We start from the raw sequence: 9,807 nt of genomic DNA on the forward strand, positions 1-9,807 counted from the left end.
CCCCAATGCACTGCTCTTGACCTTCTCAGGCAGTCACCATTTGACAGATAAATAAACAATCTTGGAGACGTAAAAAATTTGGCCAGCATCACACATCAAATGAGTGATAGAGCCAGGAGAGGAACCCAAACCTACAACTTTCACCTTCTTGGGCCCTCTCTTAAATCTTATTGAAATTGAACAGTAAGAAATAGGAAAGTATGAATATCATTCCTGGAAAACAGAAGTTTTGCAAGGGCATCACAGCGTTGGGCTCTCAGGGTCAGGGAAGTCAACAGAACACGAGGATCCTGGGGAAAAGGCTATACACGCTGGTGGCTGAGGTGGAAGTGCCTTTGACAATGTTGAAGGTGGACAGTTCATGCTTTTGTCTACTGGAGAGGTAGAATTCTCAGTCTTTGATTTTCTCTCTGTATATGCATCTATTAAGGAAGCTCATAACCAAGTCATGAGCTCTTTTCTGGGTGCCAGGCACTGCACTCAAAATCTTGATGAAGCCAAAACCCACAGCCCCTGCTTTCAAAGGCCTCTCCTACAGGGGACAGTCATCATTGCTGAGACAACAGCAGCTATTTGCTCTACAGGTCACTGGTCAATGGCCTCATGCCTCAGGACCTGAGGCCAAATCCCTGCTACCCCACCTACTGCTGAAATCATTCGGTGTAGCTTGCACACTTCCATGTGGTCCCACTCCTTGTCTGCCCAAAGCTCTGTTTACTCATGTGGATGTTGATAGGTATAGAGATGAGAAAATGCATCTGAAAATACAATATATCCTAAACAGAATAAGGATGCCAACTACATAGAATAGATCATTATTATAAAAATGGCAGGGGTCAAACCACTCTCATTCTTAGCAGACATTTCTCCCTTTCTAGGGTGATGGAACATCCAGGTTTGTCTGTGGTTGTTTGGAGTTTATTAGTAAAAATCTTAGAGTCCCTGAAATTTCTTAGTCCTAGGCAAACCAGGATGGTTGGTCACTCTGCCCTCTGCCTGGAATTCCTTCCTCCCAGCCTCCCGTCACCTTACCTCTTAGCAAAGGTGTCAAACTGCTACTTCAAAAATCTCCTCCAAGCTTTCCATGATCCCATGAAGCTTTCTACGATCTCTCAGACAGAACACACTCTGGCCTCTGTCTTCCCACACAACTTTCACATAACTTAACAATAGCACTTCCTAGCAAGCCAATGCTCATTATATGAATGAATAATCAAAGAAACAAAGGAAGTTGGAGAAAAAAAAAACATTTTATTCACCTCCAAATACCAAAAAATTGCTTGAGATATTTCCACCTACACTGATCTGCATGGACATGGTAGAAAATCATGAAAGTCTGTATCACCCACGGGGGTGGGGGGCGGGGGGAGGAATACTTGGATTGAAGAAGATTTCCAAAGTTTTTACTTACTGCTAATATAATACCTAAAGTTTTTACACTAAAAATATGTTTCTTGAGGTTAAAATAAATTTCTTCTCTTTTCAAGGACACAAAATAAATTTCTTCTCTTGTCCAGACTATTTTATAAAATTTTATCTTGTTATATATCCAGATGAATGGCCTAAGAATTCTTAACAATCAGCATTGAGGTCCTGCTCAAATAGGCCAGAGTATGTAACATCATGTGAATGGTTGTATTTCTAAATGAATACCTCAACTATGAGGATTAAAATGGTTCCCCAGGGTGTTCTCTTGGGAAATGACTTAGTCCCAGAAGAATTCAAACAGAGGGTTTTCTGTTATTGTTGGGCTTAGTAAAGAACATTAAGCAAACTTGTTGCTAGACCAGAAAGGAAGATATCCTAATGATAATAAGTTGCTATGCTATAGAAGCCAAATTACCTGTAACTGGGTCCACCACAGGTTCTGGAAGCTAAACATGGATTTAAATCGCTCTTTGAGAAGGGTGTCTCTGAGAATCAGTAGAAGGTGAAGGTGTGGAAGCCACTCTGGGCACCTCAATGAAGACGAACAGCTATGAACCTATGGAAGTGTCAGCAATGGAAAGGTGTGGGAAATGACATAGCCTAGGAGAAGAAGAGGAAAAGAGGTTTCTTTGTGGGTAGGGGAAGATGAGGTATAAGAACCCACAGAGAGACATCTTCAGAATAAATTTCCAGAATCAAGAAGAAATTATGGTGACCCTGAGCAGAGAGGCAACTTGACAATGTATTTGTAGACTTAGCCCTGAAATTGTATAATTTGGGAACTAATTGGTCTTGAATGTTCCTACCTTTTTGGTCTCTTTAGTTTATAATCTAAGACCATCTTGTGAAATTCTTTGAACCTGGATCTAAGTTGAACATGAAACACAGCTGAGTATGAAAGAGAATAACTGCCACAAATCTGAATGAGAAATAGCTTAAAATCATTCTGTAAGTCCCTAACTGGAACAATATGTGGAAAGGCAGAACAAACTTCAAAGCTCAACCCACCTGGAAGTCCAGGGTGCAGAGAGGTTGGGGGAACTGAGGGTAAAGTACAGAGTACAGGGTGGAGCTCCAAGTTGGCTACAGTGAAAACTCAGTGGCCTGGACTGACTATGGGTCACTTAGCAGAAGGTCCCAGAGGAACTACAGATTTCTGCTGTTTATATGCGTACAGTCTGGCTGACCTTGAACAGGAGCTATTCTCTCCAGAGTGTAAATCTTACAATGATGAGCCAGTGACACAAATGTAATATCAGATGATCCCTGGTGAGCTCTGCAGCCTACAGCCCAAGGCTTCAGTCTCAGTTGTGTTGTTCAGCTTTTTGTCACTGTAACCAAAATACCTGACACAAATAACTTAGAGAAAGAAATATTTACTTCAGCTCACAGTTTCAGAGGCTTCAGTTCATGGCCAGCTGGGGTCAAAGCTTTGGGCCCAAGGTGAGATAGACTATCATGGTGGAAGGGTGGGGCAGAGGAAATCTGCTCAAGTCATGGCAGCCAGGAAGCCGAGAGAAAGGAACAGACTGGGGACAAGATATAGTATCTAGGGGCGTGGCTCCAAGTATCTACTTCTTCAGTTAGGTCCCATATCCTCTTTATAATGCCTTCAAGTATCAATCTACTGGTCAATATGTGGGTTGATATTAATAAGTGGATTAATAGTAATCTATTGATTAATATGAGGTCTGAGACCTCATGATCCAATCACTTTCCCTAACTAGTGGCTCTAGATAATTAGCTGCTAAACAACCAGAGTGATTATAGTGAATCATAAATCTAATTTCAAGTCTCTGTTTGACACCACTGCATGGCTACCATTCCCAACTCCTCAGCAGGGTAAAAGGAGGCTTTCTCCCCACCCTGCAGCATACCAAGGGCTTACATTTCCTCAAGACTGTCTGCCTTTGAGCAATTTGTCCATCTGCCTGAATGGCTCCCCCATAGATCTCTTCCATATTTCTTTCATTTATTGGATAACTTCTTTCCAATATTTGGGATTCATTTTATATCTTACTTCCAGCTTTCTCTGGCCTCGGGACTAGACCAGGTGCTGCCTTATACAGTCTTAGTTGTATTGTGTGCATAAAACTATCTAACAAATGCAGGTTTGCCCATCCTCCTGCCAACTGAACCACAAGCCTTTGGGGGAAGGTTTCTATCATGCTCACCACTGTCTTCACCCACCCAGCACAGAGATGGCACAGAAAAGGTATTCATTTAAATATTTAAAAAAATTTTTTTTAAAAAGTATATCAGCTCAAAGAAAAATTGCAAAAAAATCCTTTCCCAACTTTCTCTTGTGTTAGCAGCTTATAAAACTTTAGTAAAATTATTTGAACCTGGACATTATCATTGTATCATACTTTTCACTGATCTAAAGACTTTTACCAATTTTTCTACTGAAGTCTTTGGTTGTTGTTGTTCAGGATCCCACATTGCCTTCAATCATCATATCTCCTTAGTTTCCTCCTATCTGGGAGCTAGGTCCTTTATCTTTTTATGTCTTTCATGCTTTGGACACATTTGAAGAGGATTGGTTACTTTGTTTTAGAACATTCCTCCATTTGCATCTGTCCAATATCTTCTCAAGGTTAGATTGAAGTTATGCCTTTTGGGCAAGAATACCAGACTGATCTTATGTCCTTCTTGAAGCATCATATAATGATGTTGCTGTGTCTTGTTACTAGGAATGGTCACTTGGTTAAGGTACTGTCTGCCAGGTTTCTCCACAATGAAGTTCCTAGTTTTCTTTTTACAATTAACAAGTACCATATAAAGAGGTACTTTAAGGTCAATACATGCATTTGAATCAATCAGTGAATGCTGGAAAACAGGGATGGACTATGGAAGGGCTATAAGTTCTATACCCACATTTTTATATACAATATACACAACACATTAAGGATAAGATGAAAATGAGACAGTAGGACAAACTTAGGCCATTGGGATCAGTGCAATCTCACTGCATCCCAAAAGTGCATTTAACTTACCCAAATTCTACAGTACCACCTGAGCAAAAAAGAAAACAGCCATCTAACTTATGTCAATAAGAGCCAAAACTGGCTATATATTTATGCATACAGCCCATCTCTGTCATCTGGTATTTTATATTTTATGAGCAACCCACAAGATTTTTGAGGGTGAGATGACTCATCCCAGTTTTCACTTATGCCAGAGGGCAATCTCCAAAGAAGGTGCAAATTCACTACCTAACAAACCAAAGCCCATTCAGAGATGTGAGCAAGCAGATTCTGATCTGCTGAGAAAGGCCAAAGGAATAGAAGATGCCCAAATTTAAGAAGGCAATGTTCAAGAAAGTGCAGAGGTTCAGAGTTCAATGTTCAATATTCAGGAAAGTGCAGAATGATTATCTCTGTCAGTTTGGGCTGCAGTAACAGCATGCCTTAGACTGAGGACTTAAAAAAAAAAGAATTTATTTTCTCACAACTAGAGGTTGGGAAGTCAAAGACCAAGGGGTCAAGCATTTTGGTTCTGGAGCAGGTCCTCTTCCTGGACTGCAGATGCCCTTCTTCTTGCTGAGTTCCCACATGGTGCAAAGGGAGAACAAGAAGGAGGTAGAGAAATGGAGAAAGAAAGTGCACTCCTGTATCTTCTTTTTAAAATTGATTTACTTTTTTTAATTGGTGCATGATATTTGTGCATAAAAGTGGAATTCATTATTATGTTCATACATGCCCATGACATAGGTTAATTTCATTCTGCTATTGCTCGCCTTTCCCACCCTTCCCCTCACTCCTATCTCCTATTATAAGAATACTATCTCTATCTGATTAGAGCCCCATCTTTATGATTGCATTTTACCTAAGTACATCCACAAAAGCTCTGTCACTAAATATAATCAGATTAGATTTTGGAGAGTCTACATGTGAATTTAGGGACCACAAATATTAAGTCCATAGCAGTAGTCATCTTTAAACATTCTTTAGTTCATTACTTGTGTAACAGGATGTGAAAGTGAGATTTTTCTTGTTTCAATTTCTGCTGAAGCCCTAACACTCAATCCAACAACTGTGACCTAACACTCAATCCAACAACTGTGACCTAATCACAAATATAAAGAAAGTTGTCAGGCCCAAAATTTGTCCAGTTCACATTAATTATCCCACCTCTCACCTCCAGGTGATATGAGAAAAGACTAAGAATCTCTTAGTAGGGAGAAACAAATGGTGAAATTTCTCCAGAAAGGCAATTGCATGCATCCCCCTGATCCTGCACTACTCAAGCCAACTGAGAAGAACCTCCAACCTCTCAACGGGTTTGACATATGTTCCTTGGAGTTGGGGAAGATTCTGAGACTGGTATCTGACTCACATTTGGAAGAAAGTTTGAAGGAGAGAGACTATGGCTTGGGGGGCGTGTGGGCTTGGCTGGAAAAACAGAGAGACAGCTGCATTTAAGTGAGCTGTATCAAAGACAGGACAAAATACACAGCTCTCAAGGTCCAACTATGCACCCTGAAGAAAAGATCATCCATGAAGCAATTTGCAAACTTTCTATCCAAGAGGACTGTCATAAGTGGGAAGTGTGGGGTGGGAGACTCAGCAGAAGGAGACTATGGTGAACCATCAGCCATGGGTGGAAACAATGTCATAAACGTCCAGCCAGGGGAGACATCGCCCATACAGCAAACTGTAGCTAAGAGTCCCCAGTGGAAAAAAGTCACAGGAATCCTGAGAAGTGTCCATGAGAGAAAGAGGCAGCACTTGGGTCCTCAACTCAAAGAGCACTTACACCAGATCACATCTGTACTTGCAAGTAAGAAAGGCCATTTCCACCCACTAACCCTCTGCTTCCTGCCCTTGGTCAGCCTGGAGAGTGGGAAGAAGAAGAGACCTTTGAGGAGGCAGAAGAGGAGAAACAGGTGTCTGTAGGCTTCCCAGCCCTGAGCAAGTCCCCGCAGGGGAGGGTGAAATAATAACTAAAAGAGAGTTTAGAGTTTGGACTTTTTAATAACCGAAAAAGACCAGATTATTACAATGGGGTCTGCAGGAAGGAATTGCAAAAGAGTTTCACACAAAATAGATGAAAAAATAAAGCTGTTTCTATTTGCACTCTACTTAGTCCAGATATCAGAAACAGAACAAAAAGTAACCTGCACAGCTGGCTGACATCTTGGGTGGGCTCGCCTGTGCCCCCACGGAGGACCTGCACTTAGTGGAACTGCACACTTGGCTTAATGCTCTGTAGTCACCATTTTGAAATCCTTAATACTTTTAAATAAGGGGGTCCACATTTACATTAAAATGTAATTTGCTGGGCCCTGCAAATTACCCAGCCAGTTTTGGTTCCATGTAGAACAGAAACTTAGCCATTGTTATCTATGTGACCCCAAGAGATAGAATGGGATCAATCAGTACAAGGTAGGAAGAAACAAATTTTAATTTAATACGTATTGATAAGAGATTTTTAAAAAATTCATGGCTGCCTAAATTGGAATAGGCAGAATAAAGAGGTAGAGCTTCTGATCACCAGAATCCTCACAACAGATGTGGGTCAGCTGCTTGGCAGGAATATGAGAGATATAATTCAAACTTTGCACTGAAGGGCCTCCAAAGTCTCCCTGGGAACCCTGGGATCATCTAATTCTTGGATTAATGAATTTCCTTCAAGATATCTATACTACCAATTTAACCAGGAAATCAACTCACTTTAGTACTATGATCAGGTAAGAGCATTTTCAAGTCCTAACTACCTTCCCTGTGTAGTCAGAGTTTCACCAACTCTCCGAGTTTCTGTCCAGATCGTGAGCTGTTGTTTTTCCTTGATGAGAACATTATTGCCATTACTCACTGTATTTTTCTTGATCATTGTAAGTTGGATCTAATTGTGGCTGGCACAATGCAACCTCTTGTTTCTAAGAAAAAGGCTTTAAAAAGTCCCCAGAATTGTCTTGGGCTTAAAACCAATTTCATTAATCATCATTTTGACAATGAAGCATAAATAGATCTGACAAATACTGATTAAATTACCATTAAAGATCTTTGTGTGTGTGTTGATTATTCTTGTCATTATCATTATTATTATCAGTCAGGGAGATAGTTCTAGGAGAAAAAAGAAAGTCAACTAGTTTTCTGAGATGCTCCCATACAAGCTCTTAGGCTGAGAAGTTTATATTATCTTCTCCTTACAGTATTAGACTCTTGAGTCTCAGGGATCAAAGCTCCATGATAAAGATCCATCTTTGATGACAACTCTCAGACACAGGAAGGAACAGGAGACTGGTATTCTTGATCTTACTCAGTAAACACATTTCCCTGCAGACGTACTCCTCCTACATATTGGAAAACGTTGAGCTTCTTTCATGCCATACTTTGGCCTTGACCTTTATAGTATGAATCCTCCCTACAATGGAGTCTATGTTTCTCCACACCCTCAGAGCAGACCTCCTAATTATAGCCATCCGTTAAGTTGTCATGAAGAAATCCTACTCAATCATGTCTTTATCAGACTCTGGCTGCCAATGGGGTCAAGTTAGGCGTCAAGTCTGACCTGCCAGAGCCCCTGTCCTGTGCTTGTCCCACACTCACTGGGGCCTTTGTGATTAACAGGCCAGACGGCCACCTGGTCGCCCCCAGCTAGGTCCCCTCTTCCACTTCATTGACAAAGCAGTGCAGAGTCTAAAGATGACCCAGACAGTGGGGCTAACATAACGCAAGGCCCTTTTTTGGCTGTTGTCTTTGGGGAATTAAACATACACAGAGATCTTATGGGGTTGTCAAAGTCCTTCATTGGAAATGGAGCCTCTACTGAGTAGAGAGGAATCTGATTTAAGGGGTAAAAAATCTTCCTCCATTTGGACTTGGCTTTCAGAAATTGCAGAATCTGAGAATTTATCACTGCAAAGTCACTTAGTGATCATCTGTCTAAACCTTATTTTACAGATCAATGCAAGTGTGGCCAAGGGACTTGGGTTTTACTTTTATTGCTGAGTCTGGTTTTCTTGAGTTTCAGGTGAGTGATATTTTAAAGGGTCCTCCATAAGAATGAGGGTAATCCATGGTCATTCAGATGTGGCTGTAAATTATTCTCTAGTTGGTTTTGTCGCTCAAATGAGATCATAAAATTTCTTAAGGATAGAGTTTATTTTTTCTCTATTCTGCATGTTGTCAAGCAAAGAAAATACTTTAAAGTATTTTCAAGAGTTACTACAAATTCTTTACTCGATGTTCTATATTAAAATGGATATGTGGGGCTGGGGTTGTGGCTCAGTGGTAGAGCGCTTGCCTCACATGTGAGAGACCCTGGGTTCTATCCTCAGCACCACATAAAAATAAATAAACAAAATAAAGATATTGTGTCCATGAATAACTAAAAAATATTTTAAAATATGGATATGTGTATTTCTATATACCTGCATCTCCCTAGATGGATTATAAAAACTATGTATAAATTAAAATAGACCCACCAATTTGATTGCTAGTCCTATAACTCCATTTAAAACATGAGCATACTGAGATCCAGAGAAATGAGGATACCAAATTGTTCAAGCAGTGTGTAATCTAAACTCAGATTCCTTTCCTACCTATGCAGTGGTCTTCCCACAGTACCAAGCCCATCCTTGTTGTAACATGAGAGTAGATTAATGTTAAAAGGTGCAAAAGAAGGAAAACATCATAAAAGCAGGCTGAATCAACCTCTAACTGATGACATTATGATTGTTACTAGTAATATTTTAAATAGGTAGAGCTGTTAGACTTCAAGAAGATAAACACTGTTAATAGTTTCATGTGTATCTTTTAGTAAACAAAAATGGAAAGTAAGTCTCTGCCACACTCACAGAGCATGCGTGTAGTTTTACTTACATAAGAACTCTGCACTTACACAAAAGCTCTGCACTTTGCTTTTTCAAAGACATTCCTTAGAGATCTTGCTATATCAGCGCACACAGATCTACTGCTTTGTAAATGGTACTTATAGTTGGATATACCATAACCTATTTAACCAGTCCCCTATCAATGAACAGTTAGGGTGATTCCAGATTTATGCTAGGAATTGTGTATTTTTAATAACCAGTTTTAAGTCACTAGCTGCACATGAAACCAATATTTTAAAATCACCAGTAGTCTTATACCCTATTTTTTACAGATGATAAAAATTAAAGTCCAAAGAATTTGGGGAACCTCAACCATCAGTTGCAAAACCATAACTAGAACCTTGATTTCCTGAGCCTTCATTCACTATTCATTTCTCTGCCTTTGGCCATTCAGGGACATAGAACATATTTGCTGTGGCTGTTGGAGAAGAGGCCAAAAGTCACCACCAAACTCATCTCCAGGGAACATTCTCTGTCTGCAACTCTCAAGCCCCAATAGAGTCTTTATCAAAAGAATCGATTCATCAAAAGATTCTCGT

Source organism: Callospermophilus lateralis, chromosome 2 (assembly GCF_048772815.1).
Source record: "Callospermophilus lateralis isolate mCalLat2 chromosome 2, mCalLat2.hap1, whole genome shotgun sequence".
NCBI lineage: Eukaryota > Metazoa > Chordata > Mammalia > Rodentia > Sciuridae > Callospermophilus > Callospermophilus lateralis.